This window comes from Eumetopias jubatus, unplaced genomic scaffold (genome assembly GCF_037043125.1).
Source record: "Eumetopias jubatus isolate StellerSeaLion01/CBP00866 unplaced genomic scaffold, mEumJub1_p1.0 scaffold_30, whole genome shotgun sequence".
NCBI classification, from domain to species: domain Eukaryota; kingdom Metazoa; phylum Chordata; class Mammalia; order Carnivora; family Otariidae; genus Eumetopias; species Eumetopias jubatus.
The window spans coordinates 1,858,860-1,867,277 of NW_028274836.1; the positions used below are offsets into that span (position 1 = coordinate 1,858,860).

The 8,418-nt window shown below is 50.6% G+C and overlaps 1 pseudogene; it reads right to left on the reverse strand.

Annotated features, from left to right (window-relative positions):
* Positions 1-973: 973 nt before the first annotated feature.
* On the reverse strand, positions 974-7,336 carry LOC114203867 (histo-blood group ABO system transferase pseudogene; annotated as a pseudogene).
* Positions 7,337-8,418: the final 1,082 nt, after the last annotated feature.

An 8,418-nucleotide genomic window follows, 5' to 3' on the forward strand; every position in this document is an offset into this window, starting at 1 on the left:
GCATATATGGCGTGTCTCGCTCTGCTCTGAAAGCTTCACATCTGTCCTAATGTCATTGTCACACAACCCTCTGGCCATATTCCCAAGGCCGCATAGCTGATGAGGGGTAAAGCAGGGGTTTGTTTGAACCCAGACAGACTGACGAATCCTGAAAATACTCATGCTTGCTTCATCAGTCCCTGTTGCAGCCCCAGCAGGAAAAGACAGCGTCCTTGGTCTTCCTCACCCAAAGTTCCTCCCTCATGCTCCTGTACCCTCTGCCATCTGTCTTTGCAACCAGAACATAGGACCATCTTGCACTTGAAACATGTGCACACAGTGAACAGGTGAACAGGTATGAGACTGTTGCTTGTTGCAGCAACTGCCCAGCCAGGAGCCCGGGGGTTTCTTTCTGGAGCCTGCCATCTTTAATTCTCAAGTGGCTAATCCAGCATTTAGGCTTGATCTGGGCCCTGACCAGAGTAGGCAGTTGACCTGAGGCCATCGAGATCTCTTTCTCAGGAATTCACAGATGGACATAAGCAATTCTGGTTGAGGGCAGACTCCTGCCTGGGGTTGGCCATGTGGACTGAGCATCAGATGGCCACGCCACAAAACTTCAGACTGGGGTCATTCTTCCAAGGGACTCAGACCCACACCCCTCCTTCTGAGTCAGCTCACCTCACAGAAGTGCTCCAGGGCCCAACTGCACTGATTTAATAAGCAGAGACTCTGAGTGTGAGATCCAGACCATACCTGGCTTGTCACCCCAGATCACCTTGTTCCAACTTCAAAAATCAAGATTTAGGAAACCACAATTGCCACTGACATACGAGCAATTCCACCTTGTTGGAGGGGGACAGAGGGAGGACAGATTTGCTGGGGGAGGGTTTGGATTGAGTCGGGGAGGGCAGGTAGGAAGAAGTCCAGAAAGAATTATATACCTATATTTATATGTATTTATTTCATCTTTGTTTTCTTGGGAGTAAAGGGCTCACTGGGTCTGTTGGGAGTGGGGTCAGATCAGGAGGTGGCAGTCTGTTCTGGGAGATCTGTGGTCTCCATTTTGTAATACCACTTTTCATTAGAAAAGGTCTTCCCCTTCAAGATCTCTGTGAGTTGCTGTAGTCGCTTGGCAACATAAAGTACTTGGGGAGCTTTAGTGATCAGTGGGGGAGCAGGTGGGGGTGGGGGTGGGGCTGGGGTTGGTGCCGGGGGTTTGGGTCGAGGTCGAGGTTGAGATGCAGGGGGGCTGGGAGGTGGCTTGGCACACTCTGACCCTGAAACCCCATGGCCGCAGTGAGGTGTAAGGACTGGGAGGGAAGACCCGGCCAGCACCTGTTCTGGCTCCGTGGCTGCTACAGGGCTGCTCCCAGCCCCAACAGGAGATGTCTGTTTAGAACCACGGAGAAAACCTTTACCCTCAATTGTTCTTTTTAAGATGGTTGCTCAGCATTGACACAGAAAAACATCCAACATAAAACTGGAGACGTTCACAGCTGCAAAGGACCCGGAAATGATCAAAATGTAGTGACCACAAAGAGAGGAACTTGTACCCCCAGGCAGGCCTCCTGTGTGCAGGGCTGGTTGGGGCGCTGGTGTGCCTGTGCAAGCAGTGCTGGGCTCCACAGTTTCCCTCAAGGGGACAGAATTAGGAATCTGCTCTGACGGCTCCGCTCAAGGCAGCACCCCCTGATGGAGACGGGGGCAGCCCCTCATGACTTCCAGATGTCCTGGTGATTCTTGGGCACAGCCACAAATCTCAGCTTCTCCATGACTGGGGCCAGCCCATCAGCTGTGGGTCTCACAGTTCCTTCAGGGGACAGCCCAATACCGTGGGTCCCACAGCTCCTCCGGGGTCAGCCCCTCATGAGTTCTGGGTGTCCTGGTGATTCTTGGGCATGGCCCGAATCTCAGCTTCTTCATGACAGGGGCCAGCCCAGCAGCCGCAGGTCCCACAGGTCCTTCAGGGGACAGCCCAATACCGTGGGTCCCATAGCTCCTCTGGGGACAGCCCCTCATGAGTTCTGGGGGTCCTGGTGATTCTTGGGCACAGCCATGGATCTCAGCTTCTTCATGACCCGGGGAATGATAGGGGCCAGCCCAGCAGCCGTGGGTCCCACAGGTCCTTCAGGGGACAGCACCTTGGTGGGCCTGTGGTCCAGCAGGTACCTGTTCGGGTGGCTCTTATCGGGCCACACGGCCTCAATCCCATTGGCCCAGTTGACCACCATCACCTGGTGACAGGCCGAGGTCAGTCGGGGAAACTCCACCACCAATTCCCCAAAAAAGGCCCCCATGTAGTAAAAGTTGCCCTGGTCCCTGGGGATGTGGGTCTGGGACTGTGGCCAGCACTCGTAGCTAAAGTCCTCATGGGCTGCCCAGTAGAAACCCGGGTGTGGGGTGCCAAAGAGGGGGAACAGGATCTCCATGCCCACATGGTCCCAGAACTTCATTCCCGCATCCACGTCCACGCACACCAGGTCATCCACGTCACAGAGGAAGTGCTGCTCGCGGAAGCGGCTGATCATTGCTATGTGCCACATGGACACATCCTGTCAGTGCAGGACGCAATGTACCTCGAGGACAACCACCCTCCGGCCCTCCCAGAGTGGCACACGGGGCATGGCAACCAGCTGGTCGGTGAAGATGTAGTAAGTGACCCTGTGTCCACCATGAGAACCACCACCCTCCGGCCCACATGGAGGGGCACACAGGGCCAGCAGCCAGCTGATTGGTGAAAACCTAGTAGGTGACCCCGTGCCCCACCATGAAGTGCTTCTCTACCATCTGCAGGAACAGCTCCAGGAGGACCACGCATCTACAGGGGCTGTGGACAGGGCAGGAAGAGGGCCACTGCCAGAGGCTGGCAGCAGGACACCAGAGTTGGGGGCCATGGATGTGTGCACTTTCTTCAAGGGGACAGGCCCTGGGCTGCTTTAAGCAACAGCCACCTCCTGACCTTCCTGAGGGAATCTGCCAGCAGGACCTCCCTAATGTCTGTTCCCAGAGATGGGGGCCATCAGCAGCCTGACTTCCAAAGGGGAACCTGAGGCTTCAGAGGCTGGAAACCCATGCAGCCCCACAGTCAGCATGCTGGAGCCAGGAACACTCCCCCTGTGCTGAGCTCCTGGGCAAACCCTGCAGGTGCCCTCCACTGGCTGCCCCCCCTGCAGATCCCATCCCCACTTTCCAGGAAGGAAGCACCTTTGGGCACAGCCCTCATTTCTATGTCTTACAGAGTGGCTAGAATCAGCAGGGCCGGCCACCTGTCCCACTTTGCTTTGAGTGGGCTGCCGCTGGCCCCCACAGACCTGTCTCCACTTCCTGTAGGGTCCTCCCTGGAAGGCTGCTGGGCATCCTGCTGACAAGGTGCTCAGTAAGCCACTGGTATTCCTAGGAGGGGTCACCCTCAAACTCTGCCACATCAGGAATCAAGTCCAGCCCGTGGACAGGGAAGGCAAAAGATGACACCAGGAAGAAGAGGGGGCTTGCTTAGGCCCCAGGCTTGAATCCAAGGGTGTGAGCTTCCAGGTCCAGGTCTACATCTCCCCGGCCCCAAAAGTTCAAAGTCTTATCCAACCACATCCCATGGCTGGTCCCCCTTTAAGGGTACTACCTGCTCCCCCCTATGAGGACAGCAGCTCCCCCATTATAGGCAAGTGTGGTGAGCCCCTCTGAGACTGATGTTTTTGCGTAGGCGCTAAGGCTACTTCCCTGTGCCTGCCCCATACCCGGCAGGTTAGTAAATCGCTCACACAGGAAAGGTGGGCACTACATTTAAATAGGGGACAGGCACACTCAACCAGCAGACATGAGTCAGGTCACCAGAGGGCAAGTCCAGACCCAGCCAATGGGGCAACAAGCCAGATATGAAGCAGGGGGATAGAAGGGTGATCCTGGCAGAGGGCACAGCAAAAGCAAAGGCACATTGTAGTCAGGCCCAGGGCACATGTGGGACGACCACACACTTGGGTGGCCCACAGAAGGGGGGCTGTGGTGGAAGAGGTGAGGCTGGAGAGGACGGGCAGGAGGCGAGCAGACCACAGAGAGGCCCAAAGATTATGTTCTGAAAATATCACTCTAGTTACAGAGGAGAATGGGTTCTGTGCAGCAGAGGACAGGGAGACCCTAACCCTAACCCTAATCCCTAACTCCTAACCCTAACCACTATTACCAACCCCACAAAATCAGCAAAATACATTCCTGTACCTTTCTTAATATAGATGTAAGAAGCTAGATCAGAAGAATTGCAAAACCAAGAGCTCATAAATAGACTGTGCACCCTAAGCAAGTGGCTCTGCACAAACACCTCAAAGTTATTCAGTAGAGTGAAACAAGCAATGTTATACAGCACAATGAATTTTTAAATAAAAACATGTGTTCATATTAATTGATGCAGAAAATGTTCTAACCAAAGTCCAATGTCTGTTGCTGATAGAAATACTCACGAAAGCAGGAATAAGGAGTAATTTTCTCATTAAATCTCTAGCAAACACCATGCTCAAGTCTGAAGATGGACAGCTCTACTCTGAAATCAGGAATAAGGACAGGTTGCTGGTTTTCACCTGTTGCTCAATATTGGACTGAAAGTTCTACCCAGAAGGATAAGCCAAGAAAGAAGGCATCCACATGTGAAAGGAAACACTAGAACTCTGTCTATTCAGAGACCAGGGATGACATCATCTTATACAGAGCTTCCTAAAGAATCAACAAAAAATGATTACAGCCAGTTACCTAATTCAGCAAAGTTATAGGACAAGATATCAATACACAAAAATCTCTCTTATTTGTATACACTAGCAATGAATCATCCAAAAAGGAGTTTAAGAAAACAATTCCATTTTAGGGAACATCAACATTAACCAAATATTTAGGAATAGATGTCATCAAGGTGCACATCTTGTACACTGAATGGTCCAAAACATTGCTGAAAGAAAGTAAGGGAAACCTAAATAATTCTGAAGACACCCCATCGAGATGAAAAGACATGCTAGTGATAAGATGGCAGTAGAACACAAGGCGATGTGGAAATTCAATGTGTTCCCAAGAAAATTCACAAAGGCCTTTGGGAAGAAATGCACAAGCTAATCCTAATATTCATATGGAATTTCAAAGGACCACAAGATAGCCAGAACTACCTTGAAAAAGAAAATCAAAGGTGAAAGGTCATACTTCCAAAGTTCAAATCTAATACAGAGCAACAGTCAAGAAAACGTTGTGATACTGTCGTAAAGGTATGCATTCACCCTGAAGCAGATAATACATTATATGTTAATCAATTGAATTTAAATTAAAAAATTTTAAATAAATATATAAAGCAACAACTTTTATTGTTATGCGTACCCTTTTCAAAAGGTATGCATACAGATCAGTGGGATTTAAGTGAGACCAGAAATAAACCCCTTCTTCTATGGTCCACTGAATTTTGACAAGGGTGGACAACATTACATTGGGGGACAATTGGTTATCCATGTGCAGAGGAATGAAACTGGACCCTTACCTCATTCCACATAGAAACGTTAGCTCAAAATAAGTAAAGGCTTAAATATAAGAGGTAAAATTATAAACTCTAGAAGAAATAAATGGGGATAAATCTTCATAACCTTGGATTTAGCAATGCTTTTAGCTCTGACAGCAAAGCATAAGAAAAGAAAGAAAAAATAATATCCTCAAAATTAAAAATCTTTTCAGCTGCCTGGGTGGCTCAGTCAGTTAAGCATCTAACTTAATTTTGGCTCAGATCATGATCTCAGGGTCATGATATCAAGCCCAATGTCTGGCTCCATGCTGGGTGTAGGGCCTGCTTGAGAGTCTCCCTCTCCATCTGCCCCCGACCACTCACACACTCTCTCTCCCTCACTCTTAAAAAAAATGTAAAAAAGAAATTACAAATCTTTGTCTATCAGAAGTGACTATCCTGAAAGTGAAAAGACAGCCCCCAGAAGGAAATATTTGTACATCATGTATCTAGTAAGAGTCTGTTGTCCAGAATATGTAAAGAGCTTTTACAACTCCTCAACAAAAAGACCACCTAATTTTAAAATAGACAGAGGACTTGGATAGACCCTTCTCCAGAGAAATCACAGGGTGTTGGGGGTTTAATGCCTACAGAGTCTCCCTCGGGGAGAATGAACATGTTCTGGAGAATGAGGTACAACCGTGGGAACTCGGCTAAGGCCAGAGCATTGTGTAGAGGGGAGACACAAGCCGGGGAGTGGGAGAGGGAGAAGCAGGCTTCCCACTGAGCTGGGAGCCCGACGCAGGGCTCAATCTCAGGACCCTGGGACCATGACCTGAGCTGAAGGCAGACGCTCAGGGACTGAGCCACCCAGTCGTGCCATGTTAGTCTTGTTTTATTTTGAGTTATACTTGAGCCTTGAGCAACTCGGGCCTGAACTCTGTGGGTCCCCTGATAGGTGGATTTTTTTCCCTGGTGAATACAGTATGGTACTATGAATGCATGTTCTCTTCCTTGTGATTTTCTTAATAACCTTTCCTTTTCTCTAGTTTACTTTATTGTAAGAACTTAGTAAGTAATGTATGCAACATACAAAATATGTGCTAATCGACTGTTTATGTTGTTGGTAGGGCTTCTGGTCCACAGTAGGCTATCAGTAGCTATGTTTTTTGGGGGGGTCAAAGTTATATGCAGATCTGTGGCTTCATGTGGGGTCAGCATCACTGACCCCCACAGTGTTCGAAGGTCAGCTGTATTTCAGAGCTGGGGGTAGACAATAACTTTTAAGGGGTCTTGGGCCTTTAAAGATCATAGTTCAAAACTCAGATTAGCTGGGATGCTGGGCAGTGCAGTGGGGTGGGGTTGGGGGAGGCCTTTCTGAGATCCTCCAGCCTGAGAGCAGCTGATGTCCCAGTGGGTCGTTACCTGACTGCATGTGGGAACCCCCTGGGGGGAAGCACCAATAGGAGGACAGGCAGGTGCCCAGCATTTTCAAGCTCCTCTACGGACCACAGCATGTGGCCAGGGTGGCCGTGTCCACTCTGGGTGCCCTAACTTGGCCCAGGCTTGCAGGTTCCCGGACTGATCACCTCGCAGAACTGCAGGAAATGAGAATTGGCCTTCCCACCTACCCACTCTCCTCCCCTGCTGAAATTGGAGCTCTCCATCTTAACCCTTGGACCTTATTATATCATCGCTGTGAGGGTCAGGGGACAGGAGGGGGCTCCTGGCACACAGGACAGAGTGTGGCCTAGTAGCTCAACAGATGTGAGTTCGAATCCTGACTCTGCCCTGTAAAAGCTCTGCCATCTGGGGAAGACTCTGAACTGCAGTTGACCCCCTGCAAAGGGGGGCGGGGGCAATGCCGCCTACCTGCAGGATCTCCATGAAGCTCATGGAGGGGAGGCTGGGAGACGCATGCGTCCCCTCTGCCCCAGCTCTGCAGCTGGGTGCACGAGGGTCTCCCTGGCTCTGCCATCTTGACATCAGCCCTCCTGTGTGCACGCCTTCTCCTGGGCTCCCTCACCCTTCCCACCCTAGGTCAGGCTCCCCCTTCTCACCGTAGGTTAACACCCCCTCCCCAGGACGGGTGGAGGTCTGCCCTTGCTGTGCCAGGGGCTCATTGATGCCTCTCCCCTAGCCTGCCTTCCACCGTGGTTCCACCGTGACTGAGTGCAGTGCAGCCTACTTTTCCCCATCCATTGCCTGTGAGGCCACTGTCCGCCCTCCCAGAGATGCCTGGTACCATCCACACCGGCCCCTTCCAACCATCCAATCTGGTATTGTGGCCATAGCCAGCTCCAGAAACCCAGCAGCATTAAGTCACGCCTTGCTAAGACCTGCACTTGCCCCAACTCACTGTGGGCCCGTAGGATCGGGCCCCGGCCTGCCTCTACAGCCCCCTCTCGCTTACTCCCTCACTCACCTCAGATCCTCCCACCTGGGCCCTCCCACCTCAGGACCTTTGCACATACTGTTCTCTTTCCTGGAATTCTCTCTCCTAGATACATAATGAGCTCTGACTCAATTACCCCTTGTTTGGGGGTTGAGTACCCACCCCACCATATTCAGTCCACTGCAATGCATTCTTGTACCACCTTATACTTTTCCAATAAATGAGCTTGATCATGTGATTCGTGGCCATCTATCACTAAACGGTAAACTCCATGAAGCGAGGGTCAGGCTGGATTTTGCCCATCATTATAACCCTTCAGTTGGTATGGCGCCTGGCACAAACGAGGAACCATTTGGACTGAGTGTATAGGCTTGTGTCTCTCGTGTACCCGTTAATAGTTTCTTTAAGGAGCAAGTGCAGAGTAACAACAGGGAAATGGTCCAGTTTACCAGATGCGTGAGTGCCCACTGGGGCACTTTTTATCACAGATAAAATACAGGACCCCTGCTTAGAATCTCAGCCAGGTAACAAATGACTTTTTAGGATATGTTCCAAATATTGTACGGGACATACTTATACAAAA